This window comes from Oryzias latipes, chromosome 2 (genome assembly GCF_053564925.1).
Source record: "Oryzias latipes strain Hd-rR chromosome 2, Olatipes_Hd-rR_3.1".
NCBI classification, from domain to species: Eukaryota; Metazoa; Chordata; class Actinopteri; order Beloniformes; family Adrianichthyidae; genus Oryzias; species Oryzias latipes.
The window spans coordinates 30,239,847-30,249,791 of NC_136238.1; the positions used below are offsets into that span (position 1 = coordinate 30,239,847).

At 41.3% G+C, this 9,945-nt stretch overlaps 2 protein-coding genes across 2 annotated transcripts in view; both read right to left on the reverse strand.

Moving 5' to 3' along the window:
- Positions 1-9,945, reverse strand: part of LOC144986810 (uncharacterized) — a 508,483-nt gene that overhangs the window by 272,529 nt on the left and 226,009 nt on the right. The window lies entirely within an intron of this gene.
- The window catches only part of LOC144987228 (uncharacterized), a 431,641-nt gene that overhangs the window by 237,084 nt on the left and 184,612 nt on the right, over positions 1-9,945 (reverse strand). The window lies entirely within an intron of this gene.

Below are 9,945 nucleotides of genomic sequence, written 5' to 3' on the forward strand. Positions count from 1 at the left end.
CCGCGCGCTGTCTCGCGGGGTCCGTGATACCCCGTACAGAGTTGGAACGAAACACAGGCTCCGAGCGCTCTCTCCTGGGGTCCGTGAGACCCCGTACAGAATTGGAACGAAACACAGGCTCCGCGCGCTGTCTCGCGGGGTCCGTGAGACCCCGTACAGAATTGGAGCGAAACACAGGCACCTTGCGCTGTCTCGCACGGTCCCAGCGACCCCATCTCGATTTGGAACCAAACAGTTGCACCTCGCGCTGTCTCGCGTGGTCCGTGAGACCCCGTACAGAATTGGAACCAAACAGTGGCACCTCGCGCTGTCTCGCGGGGTCCGTGAGACCCCGTACAGATATGGAACGAAACACAGGCTCCGCGCGCTGTCTCGTGGGGTCCGTGAGACCCCGTACAGAGTTGGAACGAAACACAGGCTCCGCGCGCTGTCTCGCGGGGTCCGTGAGACCCCGTACAGAGTTGGAACGAAACACAGGCTCCGCGCGCTGTCTCCCGGGGTCCGTGAGACCCCGTACAGAGTTGGAACGAAACACAGGCTCCGCGCGCTGTCTCCCGGGGTCCGTGAGACCCCGTACAGAGTTGGAACGAAACACAGGCTCCGCGCGCTGTCTCGCACGGTCCGTGAGACCCCGAACAGAATTGGAACCAAACTGTGGCTCCGAGCGCTGTCTTGCGGGGTCCGTGAGACCCCGTACAGAGTTGGAACGAAACATAGGCTCCGCGCGCTGTCTCGCACGGTTCCGTGAGACCCCGAACATAAGTGGAACGAAACACAGGCTCCGCGCGCTGTCTAGCGGGGTCCGTGAGACCCCGTACAGAATTGGAACGAAACACAGGCTCCGCGCGCTGCCTGGCGGGGTCCGTGAGACCCCAACACTAACTAAAACGAAACAGTGGCTCCGCGCGCTGCCTGGCGGGGTCCGTGAGACCCCAACACTAACTAAAACGAAACAGTGGCTCCGCGCGCTGCCTGGCGGGGTCCGTGAGACCCCAAACACTAACTAAAACGAAACAGTTGCTCCGCGCGCTGTCTCGCGGGGTCCGTGAGACCCCGAACCGAAATGGAACCAGACAGTGGCTCCGCGCGCTTTCTCGCGGGGTCCCAGCGACCCCGTACCGATTTGGAACCAAACAGTGGCACCTCGCGCTGTCTCGCGGGGTCCGTGAGACCCCGTACAGAGTTGGAACCATCAGTTTCTCTTTGAAAGCTCAAACAAGAACCTGTTTCTGTAGATCCATGACATGTGGGTTACAGTGGGCCACAGGCTGGTTTTCCTTCTCCCTTTGCTGCGGATCAGCAGCACCAGTGTTGCTGGCTTGTGACTGTGGGGCAAGTAAGATTAACTGAATATCAAAAAAAATAAGTTGTTTCAAAGAAGTTGGATTTGACGAACATCCCACGTTGACCAACCTCAGAGTTCTTCATTGTTTTGGTCCTGGCCTCGTAGTTTAGCATGTCAAACGGGTCGAGCCACTCACCGTTGACTGTCTGTCCGGAATTGGACAGAACCAGACTGCAGGACAGCAAAAACAACCAGAGCATCTTCTCTGGAGACCAAATTGGTTTGAACTAGCTAGCTAGTACCGGAAGAAGAAAACTATGGAAGCCGAAATTGCTTCCGGTTATTTTTTTAAAAAAAAAAAAGCAGCAGAAAACCATTTAGGTTTGTTCATTTGTTTCTCTTGACCTTTCTTGATCACATAAAAAAAAAGAAACGTAAACACAAACAGTACACTTCGAAAAGCCTCAAGGGTGATGTAGACAAGTGAATGCTAAAGAAAAAAAAAATACTTGGGGTCAATCGCACCCCATGAGCCAGCGGGTGGAAGGGAACCGGAAAAGCGAGACCCCCGGTGGTGGGCCATGAGAGAAGAGTGAATGCTAAAGAAAAAAAAAAAATACTTGGGGTCAATCGCACCCCATGAGCCAGCGGGTGGAAGGGAACCGGAAAAGCGAGACCCCCGGTGGTGGGCCATGAGAGAAGAGTGAATGCTAAAGAAAAAAAAAATACTTGGGGTCAATCGCACCCCATGAGCCAGCGGGTGGAAGGGAACCGGAAAAGCGAGACCCCCGGTGGTGGGCCATGAGAGAAGAGTGAATGCTAAAGAAAAAAAAATACTTGGGGTCAATCGCACCCCATGAGCCAGCGGGTGAAAGGGAACCGGAAAAACGAGACCCCCGGTGGTGGGCCATGAGAGAAGAGTGAATGCTAAAGAAAAAAAAAAACTTGGGGTCAATCGCACCCCATGAGCCAGCGCCAATCCCCTCAGTGGCCACACACAAAAAAAAAAAAAAAAAAACTTGGGGTCAATCGAACCCCACGAACCAGCGGGAGGAAGGTGGTTGCTAAAAAAGTGGCGCCCCTGGTGGCTGAGGGCAATAAAAGAGAATGGGGTATTAGTGACCCCTAGAGGCAGGGTATAGAAATGAACGGTGGAAAACAAGACCCCTGGTGGTCTGGGGGTATAACTAAAATGGAGAAATGGCGGCCTCTGCTGGACGGGGACAAAAAAGAAAAGGGGGGTTTGGCGCCCTCTACCAGTCGGGGATATAGAGGGTGCCTGAAACGTACAAAAAAAATTTTTCAGGAACTCGACCCTCTTCGATTGCGGTGTACCTGTCTGGGGTCAATACCAAAGGGGGGTATGCGTTTTTAAAATGACCCCCCCTCCTTACCTTTTTTTTAATCCATGCTTTTCTTTCCCCCTAAGACAGCACAAGGGTTAACTTGACTGGCAAATAAAGTAAACAGTTTACTTTCAGGATATTATAAAAAAAATCAAAATAGAAAAAAAAATGTATCGAGGAATTTTTTTGAGAGCTGTTGTGACGTCATCACACTGTGTCTCATTCCAATGTTCAGATTTGACTACAAAACGCATCAGAGACTAAATAAACCTGATCTAAACTACAGTAATGAAAAAAGACATTTTTTAAGTAAACAAAGAAACAAAAACAAAACAAAAAACGAAAATTTCAAGCAAAAAGATCCTAAAAAACTTTTTCTAAAGAGAATAATTACGACTATAAATAAACATTAAACTGAATAGTTCATAACAAAGACAAGTAATCATTTTGAAATTCTTATTACAGTGAAAAACAATAGAGAAATTTACTTAATTTAATTAAAATTAGATTAACACATTTATGAAATATAAAACTGAGATGTAACATAATAAAAGAAAAGTGAAAACATTAAAGATCTTTGGAATGCAAACATTTTTCACCAACAATCTGCAAAGATTTTAATGCTGTTTCTAGTTTCTGTGTCTTTCTTCAAAGATTTTTACAATAAAAAACTGGGAAAGATTTAAATAAATTAAAATATTTGTTCAGGTTAAGAAAAAAAACTCTTAACATTTTTATTTACAGTACAGACCAAAAGTTTGGACACACCTTCCCATTCAAAGAGTTTTCTTTATTTTCATGACTATGAAAAATGTAGATTCACACTGAAGGCATCAAAACTATGAATGAACACATGTGGAATTCTATTCATAACAAAAAAGTGTGAAACAACTGAGAATATGTCATATTGTAGGTTCTTCATAGTAGCCACCTTTTGCTTTGATTACTGCTTTGCACACTTTTGGCATTCTCTGGATGAGCTTCAAAAATGTTGAGAAATGCAGAAATGTGTGCTGCAGATGCCATGTTTGCCACTAGAGGGCAGCACAGCAGCTTCCGTCTTTGTCATTGTTGCTGTGTGAGCCTGAAGGAGCTTCAAAGTGAGCTGCAGCTTGGTTCAGACAAACCTCCACATTCACACACAGATGTGATCCTGAAGAAGTCTGAACAGAACATTTCAGGAGAACTCTTCAGTCCAGAACATGAGCCTGCATTGTTCCTGAAACTGGGATCAGAGTTCTGCTCTCTGCTCCAACAGAACCACCTTCATGAGCTCCTGGTTTCTTCTGGATCCTCCAACATTCAGACGCTCTCTGACTGAGTTCATGTCTGCACAGAAACCTTCAGGATTCTCTTCTTCCACACGTCTTTCACTCTGAAACTCTCTTCTGAATGTGGATCATCTCAGTCAGACGTTCAGCAGCATCAGAGCCGTGCATGTGCTCCTCCTCATGAGTCCTGAAGCTGCACCGTCAGCTGCAGAGCTTCAGAGCTGCTTCCTTCTCAGACTTTCCACTTTCTTTGGCTCTCTGGCTCTGATGCTGCTGCTGCTGCAGAAAAACCAGCAGCTGCAGAAAAACTCTGCAGAGACTCACAGAGAGAGGATGGAGGCAGCAGATGAAGCTGCTGCAGACTGACAGCTGATGGAACTGAAGCACTTTCTACATTCTAGTTCCAAATGTTCTACAGAATCCATCAGAGCTTGAAAGTCTTCCTCAGTACTCGAGTACTTTAGTTCAGCAGCTCCTCTTTTCCTCTAAGGTGAAGCTTCATGTGGACGACTTCTTCTTCTCTCCTCTTTTCTGGAGCTTGGGGTCCATGCAGTCTGATCAGCTCTGATTTGGGCTTCAGTTGATGTTTGTGATCAGGAACTCTGGATTCTTCTTAGAAGGAGACGTTCTGCCTCTTTAGCACAGAGCAGAACGTTGATCTGATCTGTTGGAAGCCACTCCATCCTGAAGCTGCACTGCTGAGTTCCTGTCCACCAGGGGGCAGCACTCCTTCTATCCAGCTGCAGGAAACCTTGATTTTTTTTTTTTTTTTTTTTTTTTTTTTATTGAACAATTGCAACATACAAAACAAGAAAATACAACAATTATGCACATTTAATGTACAATAGAATTCTGAATACAGAACAAACATGTTGCATTCTTTAAAAAATACTAATTATTAATAATAAACACAAAAGGGAATAAGAAATAAAAAGAAACAAAAAAATAAAGAGAAAAGAGAAAATGCGAGAGTAAATCTATGTCAGCAGTCCAAAAGATTTACAGATGCTAATTGTTTTTTGAGCTTTTGTATTTTTTGAAGCAGAAATTAAGTTTAAATAATGCTGCAGTTCCAGTTTGAACACAAAGAAATCCGGTTTTTTATTGGAAAATTTTCTTTTGTGTATATGAAATTTAGCGATAAATAATACCATGTTTACACAAAAGAAAGCATCACGGTCTTTGACATCAAAGCTATGAAAACCAAAAAGTATGTTTTTATAATAAAGTTGTATGTCAGCAAAAATAGAATCGGTGATAAATTTGTGAATGTTTTTCCAAAATCTGTATGTAAATTCACAAGACCAGAATAAATGAGAGCAGGTTTCAGGTTGTTTCTGGCAGAAAGTACAGTTAGTGTTTATGTCAGCCTTAAATTTAGTTAAATAATGCTTTGCTGGATAAAATCTGTGTAGGAGTTTAAAAGAGATTTCTTTGACTTTATTTGTTAAGAAGTATTTTTGTGGTAAAGACCAGACTTTTTCCATTCAATGTTAGAAGTGAAATTAGCCCAATAAAAGATAGCTGATGGAACAGAAACTAAATTATCTTGAAACAAAGCTCTGATTTTTGAGTTCAACTGTTTAGCGGAAGTGAAGCAGAAATTACCCAGAGGAGATTTGAGCACATCAGGAGGATGAAGAGTCAGAGGATGAGCGCTGTAGAAACCCCTGAATAACATGCAAAGCCCAGATGGGACGGCATCAAACACTACTGCAAATTCTTTGGGAGTTATTGGTACTTTATACTGCTTTGTGAAATCTGAGTAGTTATATAATAATCCAGGTTCTTTGAATAATTGATTGAGGAAAATTATACCATTATTAAACCAATTATTTAAAAAAAGAGTTTTCCTTTTATAGACAATATTACAGTTATTCCAGATAATACATCTCTGTGGGGAAAAGTTGTGTTTGTAGATCAGAGCCCAGGCTAAGAGAACCTGTTGATGAAAATTTGACAGTTTCAAAGGGATTTTTGGAATACTATAGTTACAGCACAGCAGAAAGTTAAGGCCTCCTACCTTTGAAAATACAAAATGTGGAATAAAGTTCCAGATAGATGTGGGGTTATTAAGATATTTCTTAATCCAGATTACCTTGAGTGTATTATTAAGGGCAGTAAAATCAATACAATTTAAACCGCCTTTATCAGAGGTATTTAAAATAACAGATTTTCTGATATAGTGAGTTTTATTTCTCCATAGAAAGTTATATAATATTCTATTAATTGTATTGCAGACTGTGTTATTAACCTGTAGAGATTGAGCTGCATACGTCAAACGAGAGATTCCTTCTGCTTTTGTAAGCAGAACTCTGCCTTTCAAAGACAAATCTCTTTGCAGCCATTGGTTTAGGTTTTTTTTGGTTTTATCTATTTTTGGAGAGAAATTTGTAGAACATCTGGATTGCATATCTTTAGTGATTTGAATACCAAGGTACGTAACAGATGTTTTTACAGGAATACCTTGGATAGATGTAAGCAAACAGTTTTTAACAGGCAGAATTTCACATTTATTTAAATTAAGGGTAAGTCCTGAAGCTTTAGAAAAGGATTGGATGATATTAATCGCCACAGCTACTTGTGAAGCGTCTCGGAGAAAGAGAGCAGTATCGTCTGCTAATTGACTTATGAATATTTCCCTCTCAGCCACAATTAAACCTTTTAATGGGCTGAGTTTGATATGTAGGTTGAGGAGTTGAAAAGAAAGAAGAAACAGATAGACTTACCCCACGTTTCAAGAAGAATCTAGGAGAAGTTCCGCTGGCGAGTTTTATAGAACTATTACTATTGACATATAAAGTTTGAACAGCATTGCAGAAGAATTGACCAAAACCAAATTTATTTAAAGCAGCAATAATAAAATTGTGTTCTAAAGAATCAAAGGCTTTATAAAAGTCTAGAAAAAGAATGAGACTGTCATCCTGCACGAGTTCTGAGTAATCTAGTATGTCTAAAATTAATCTAATACTGTTTGAGATATGACGATTCTGCATAAACCCAGACTGATTTTCATCAATAATTGTATCTAAGACTGGCTTTATTCTATTTGCAAGAATCAAAGCCAATATCTTATAATCACAATTCAATAAGGTGATTGGTCGCCAGTTATCTAAGGAAAGAGGATCCTTTCTCGGTTTAGGGATCAAGGTAATCAGTCCCTGAGATAACGTGGGAGGGAGTGCACCCTTGTTAATGCTTTCTTCAAAAACTTTTAATAAAAATGGGGCTAAATTGTCAGAAAACTGTTTATAGAACTCGGCAGTAAGGCCGTCTGTTCCAGGAGATTTATTTATTTTCAGATATTTTATAGCATCTGTAACCTCATTCAAAGAGATGACATCATCACAACAGACTCTGTCCGCTTCACTCACTGGAGTAATATTATTGACAGTGTTAAGAAAGGTAAGGGCAGATGTTGAACAATAGTTGGAAGAATAAAGTTTACTATAAAAATCAGAACAATATTTTGCTATGGTACTTTTATCATCAGAAATGACCCCATTAATATTTAATTGTGAAATATAATTGCTATTGGACCGGTGTTTCTCTAGCCTGAAAAAATAGGCAGAGTTCTGCTCTCCTTCTTCAATCCACCTTCTCCTAGATCGGATAAACGCTCCTTCTGCTTTGCGTTTATAAATGTCATCTAACTTGTGTTGTAAGTCTACTAAAGCTGTTTTATCCGTTTCATCTAGGATATCTGTTGGCTTAGATGTAAGAAGAGCAATCTTCTGTATTACATCTGTCTCAACAGCTCTTCTTTTTTTTGTTAAATCAGAGCTATATTTTCTAAAAAAATTTACCAAGTTCGTATTTCAAAAGTTCCCAATTGTTACAGAATGAGTGTTCAGCTAGTGCTTTGTTCCAATAAAGTTTAATTAAGCGTCGAGTTTCAGAAATCCCCTCCAGGTGCTCAAGAATGGTACTGTTTAACTTCCAGTATGAAGCTTTAGTGCCAGAGGAGCTCGACAAAGGGACGGTTAGATGAATTGTTTTATGGTCTGAAAGCGGTGTGGCATGAATATCTGTTTTAACATTTTTTAAGTCTTTAGAAGTAAGCCAGAAATCAATGCGTGAGTGTCTGGTCTGTGATTTGTTACACCATGTATAAGCTCTTTGGTTTGGATGCGAGTCTCTCCAAGAATCAATTAAATCTAATTTTTGTGCAAACAACTTTATAGGAGAGTTAGAGTCTGGACTCCTGGGAGGCCATCTATCCATAGAATTATCAAAAACTGTGTTAAAATCCCCTCCAAATATTATAAAAGACTTTGGGTATTTAGACAGCCAGTGCAATAAACGTGTTTCTAGTCTATTGAAGAGAAGATTATTTTCTGTTCGGGAGTTGAACCCGTACACGTTGACTACAATAAAGACGGAATGGGCTACTTCAAGTATCATAAAAATGTAATGACCATCTTTATCGCTGTCAGATAGCAAAACTTTTCCATTGAATCTGTTTTTGAGAATGCAGACACCAGCAGCTCGCTCTGTACCATGTGACATCCACACATCATTTCCCCACTGTGACCTCCAGAAGGATTTGTCTTGTTCAGTTGAGTGGGACTCTTGGATAAAACAAAAATCTGAATTAAACTGCTTACAAAACAAAAAAATGGCTTTACGTTTAACATTGTTTCTGAAACCTCTCGCATTTAAAGAAATAATGGATAAAGACATGAAGTTGAAATAGAAAAAAATAACAAAAACAAAAGATATTTAGACCAAAGAAGAAGAAAAAAGAAGTTGAGTTAAGGATTTTTGGTCGCTTAGGAACAGAAAGAGGATAAGAACCTGCAAACCATTACAAAAAAAGTGGGAACTAAGACCCTAACAATAATTATTTGCTTATGAAATAACGCCAAAGTCCCATCTTACTCATAAGAGTAAATGTTTGAAGAAAAAAATAAATAAAAATAAAACCCACAATGCTGCTACATAATTCACATTTAAGTATAGTGTAATACTTAAAATAACATTATAATGTTATATCAAAAACAAAATTAAAGCAAGATAATAAAAATTAAAATAAAAAGTAGCAGCTTGAATGCAATAGCTTATGAGCTCAAATAAAATCAAATTTTAAGCAACAGTATCATTTTTGACAAATGTGGAAAATAGCAAAAAACGTTCAGATCCAGCTTTGACATCTGCAGCCTTCGTTAAGGCGGCAGGATTTCTTTACCATTCACAAAGGCACGTCCTCCAACAAAGAACGCCAGCTTGTTCTCCCTCCTGGCTTTCTCCACGGCCGGCCACAGTTGGTTTCTCCGTTCGCGGTCCTCAGCAGACAGATCCTCCGACATCCTCAGGTTGTGTTCTTTCAGGAAGGCGGACTTCTTTGCGGCGCGCCAGACAGCATCGCGGTGAATCCTCGCAGTGAACTGGATGATGATCCCTCTCGGTTGGTTGTTGTTCGGTCTCTTCGGGCCGAGTCTGTGTACCGTATTCACAACATCGGGGAGTTTGTCTTTCGCCTCCGGTAGAACAGACTGGCAGATCTGGATCACTTCTTGCCGCACGTTCTGATTTTCTTTCTCAGCCAAACCGCGAAGTTTCAGATTCCAGCGGCGGGAGTAGCTTTCCAGCTGGGAGATCCTTTTTTCCTGTGTTTCCACGATTGTTTTATATTTCTCCAGTTGTGCCTCAGCGTGGATCACTCTGTTCTTCATGTCACTAATTTCAGTACAAACGACATCAACGGAGTCTTTTACAGCTGAGATTTGCATGGAGTTCTCCTGCACAGCTTTTTTCATCTCAGAGATCTCTCTGGAGTTGCCGCTAATTAACTTTTCCAGAGTGTCTGACCTCGAGTTTATCAATTGTGTAAGTGACGAGAGTTGAGAAAGAACAGCCTCTGTCTCCGTTTCTGTGACTTTTCTCAGCTTACCAGCTGGGGAAGCAGTGTGTGTGCAGGGAAGAGCAGGAAAGTCTTCTTCTCCCATCAGGAATGGTTCAGAAACCGCCTCCATGTAGTCATGCATTGAGTCAATTAATTTGACTTTAGCATCAGTAGTCTTACTCGACGCAGACGGCTTTG